This window comes from Nansenia antarctica, assembly GCF_963989245.1.
Source record: "Nansenia antarctica genome assembly, chromosome: 7".
Lineage (NCBI taxonomy): Eukaryota > Metazoa > Chordata > Actinopteri > Argentiniformes > Microstomatidae > Nansenia > Nansenia antarctica.
This window is the reverse complement of record NC_137677.1, coordinates 15,739,902-15,743,632: the sequence shown is the minus strand read 5'-3', so window position 1 is coordinate 15,743,632 and position 3,731 is coordinate 15,739,902.

Genomic DNA, 3,731 nt, shown 5'->3' with positions numbered 1-3,731 from the left:
GAAGAAGTGGCGTGTGCATTTCTCCTCCTCCTCCAGGCCCTGGAGTTTTTCCCTGAACTGTTTCTTTTGTTGTTGCTCCCGGTAGAGGGTGGCAAGGTGTTGTTTGGTCTCAGCCAGTTCTCGGGCCACATCCAGACCACCCAGTTGTAGGAGACTTAGGCGTTGGAGGGCCGCGTTGTGGTGTTGAAACCTGGCCCTCTGTTCTGCCGCTTTCCTCCTTCCGACTGACCCGAAGTAGCCCTTTGTCCTGGCCTTAACCATCTCCCACCACTCTATCGGGGAGTCGAACAGTTCTTTTAGGGTCCTCCACTCCAGGTAGCGCCTGGAGAAGGAATGCACCACTGTTGGGTCCTGAAGGATCGATGTATTCATCCTCCAGGTACCCCTACCCGCTCTTGTTTGGCCATCCCATTCCAGGGACACTGTCAACATCCTGTGGTCCGAGAAGTGGGCCGCCTGGCTGGTCAGGGTTCCCATCCTCAGACCTGGCGAGAGCAAGAACATGTCTATCCTGGAGGAAGAATTCCCGGAGGAACTCACCCTTGTGTGTGTCGGCGGGGAGGTGCCACCGGCGTCTACCAGTTGGAAGTCGTCTATGATGGACTGAAGTTCTGTAGTGGATCGGTCTCTCCTGGGCCTGCTGCGGTCCTCATCCCGGAGGGCACAGTTGAAATCTCCCCCCACTAGGACTGGTGTGGGGATGAGGAGGAGAGACCGAAGTTTCTTGAAAAGGGAGACTCTCTTGGCCACGTTGGTTGGGCCGTACACATTGATGACCCTCAGCGGCGAACCCTGGATCTCTAGGTCCAGAACCAGGATTCGCCCGCTCTCTACAACCTCCCCCTTTTTGGTCTGCAGAAAAGGGTTGGCCACCAAAATGCCGACCCCATCAGCTCTATCAATGTTTGAGCCTGACCAGAGAGAGTCCCCCCGTGTCCATTCCTCCTCCAGGGTGGCGTCCATCTCCTTGAATGGGATGGCGCACTCCTGGAGGATATACATGTCTGACTGATGTTGGGTGATGTACTGGTAGACGACCTCCCGTTTGTCTGGTTGCCGGAGGCTTCTGGTGTTGAGAGATGAGATTGTTATCCTCATGGTTCTTGGATTTGGTTTGTTCCAATTTTTGCTAAACTATTGCACATGAGGTTGAGGCCCTCCAATGGGTCGTTGGGGGCCAGATAGTGTGGTACCTCCCCTTGGCTGCTCATGGTGTGGGGGTTGTCTCCCCTCTGACTGCCTGGTGGCCCCCTCATCTGTGTTGTTGATGAGGTGATTTTCGGTGGCCCGTACGGTCCGGTGAGCATGGACTGGGGGTGGCTGGTGGGCTGTGCAGGGTGAGGAGCATGTGATGACTGGAGAGAGGAAGAGGGTGGGGAGGAGGGTTTGGGGGGGGGAGCCGGCTTACCTGTATGGCGTTGGGGTTTGGGTTCTGGAGTAGTCTTTTTGTCTGGTTTTTTCCGGATTGCCTTTTTTTGTGGTCTTTTGCGTTTTGGTTGAGCCAAGCTCCAGTCATTTTCACTGTCTGATTGGGAGGGGAGGTGGATCTGCGGTGTGCTGCTGGTGGCTATCTCAATAGAGGCCGGCTCCCCCTTCATGGTGTTTTTGCAGGGGGTGGAGGTGGCCATGGGGTTTAGGAGGGGGTGGGTGTTGAGGTTGTCTGTAGGGGGTGCTGGGACGGTTGGTTCCTCTCCTTCTCCTTCTCCGTCGCTCGAGCTCTGATCGTCCCCTCCATCGCTCGGGCGCCGGTCCTCCTCCGTCTCTCCCTTCTCTTCCTCCATGTTGGGTGTGGGTTGGGGTGTGGGTTGGGGTGGGGGTTGGGGTTGGGGTGGGGGTGGGGGTGTGGGTTGGGGTGGGGGTGGGGGTTGGGGTGGTGGTTGGTTGGATTTATAGCCCCGGGCTCTACTTGCATAGGAACTTGGGCAGTCCCGGTAAAGATGCCCCTGTCCCCCGCACAGGTTGCAAGGTCTGGTCGTGGTGCACTCCGACGTCGGGTGGTCTTGGCGGCAGATTTTACATACCACGGCCTTGCAGGCCGCTGCCAGATGGCCCAATTGGCCGCAGTTCCTGCAGAGCTTCGGCATACCGTAGTAGTAGACGGAGCCCCTGTTGTTCCCCAGGTTGATGGTGCTGGGGATATGTTGGACTCCGCCTATCCCCTCCGGGTCCGGACGGAGTTGCACCAGCCATTTCTTGGCCCCCGTCCACACTCCGTCTTCATCCAGGACCATCCGGGCCCCCGATTTAAGGGTGGCATGACGGTGTAGCCACACCTCAATATCATATTCCTGAATCACCTCATTGTGGAATTGAATTGTGACCACTTTTGATTCTAAATCCGTTAGTGGGTGGGCTGTAAAACGGTTAAGTGGGGGTTTGTGTTCATTAATCCTATGAAAGGTCCAGAATTCCTCTAACAGTTGGGGGGTTTTAAAGCTAACTTCAAAACATTCATTCGGCCCAGGGGGCTTCACCAGGCAGTTTAGATCAGACGGCACAAAGCCCATACCTCTCTGTAGAACCGCCCTGCTGAATTCCAGGCGGGTCATCGTTGTTACTGGTCTGGCAGTCTTCTGTTGGGGGGCTCCATCCATGGCAGCCTCCTCAGTTGGGTTGAGCGTCAACCTGACGGCGTTGTAGCGCCGCATCGCTCCGGGGTTCATCGTTGGAGTGGGGTGGGGGGGGTGGGGGATCAGGGAGGAAGGAGGGAGAGGAATAGGGTTAGGGGGAGGTTGTAGATAATTTTTTTGGGGGGGGGAATAGGGTACTTGCCGTTAGGTTAGGGGTGTTGTTCCTCTCAGGTCCTCACGGCAGATTTTGGACTCTGGCTTGGGTCTGGAACTGGGTTCCCGTCTGGGGACAAAAGAGGGACACCTGAGAGCGAGTGGGGACACCAGGTGGCCAAAGACCTACGGTCTTGAAAGCACTCCCCTGTGTCCCTCTCGCTCCTAGCTTAGATGTTATAGTTGTCCTCCCTCCTGGTCTGGTTGGGGTCCACTGGCTCAGCTGGGTCGGCTGGTGGGTGTTGGGCCCTCTCTCACCTCTGGCGTGCTTGGGGGAGTCGAGGTCTTCGGAAGCTCCTCTCGGGGTCCGGCCTTTCCGCTCTTTTGAGGGGGGCTGCCCAGGGGCCGAACTCGTGCTCCAGTGGCGGGCAGGCCACCTACTGAAAGAGTCACGGTCTTTGGAAGCTCCTCTCGGGGTCCGGCCTGTCCGCTCTTTGGAGGGGGGCTGCCCAGGGGCCGAACTCGTGCTCCAGTGGCTCCAGTGGCGGGCAGGCCACCTACTGGTCACCTACTGGAAGAGTCGCGGTCTTTGGAAGCTCCTCTCGGGGTCCGGCCTTTCCGCTCTTTGGAGGGGGGCTGCCCAGGGGCCGAACTCGTGCTCCAGTGGCTCCAGTGGCGGGCAGGCCACCTACTGGTCACCTACTGGAAGAGTCGCGGTCTTTGGAAGCTCCTCTCGGGGTCCGGCCTTTCCGCTCTTTGGAGGGGGGCTGCCCAGCGGCCGAACTGCCCCAGTGGTGAAAAGGCCACCTACTGGAAGAGTCGCGGGTCTCCGGCAGCTCCTCTCGGATCCCGGCCTGTTCCGCTCAAAGAGGGGGGGTGGGTCGGGGGAGCCACCTCCCAGCAGCGGACAAGCCACCTACTGAGAAGACGTGCTCCCCGACCAAGAATAGAAAAAAAGGAGGGGCATAGAGCCTAGTGAGGAAAAAGGAAAAACCCTAGATTTCTCAA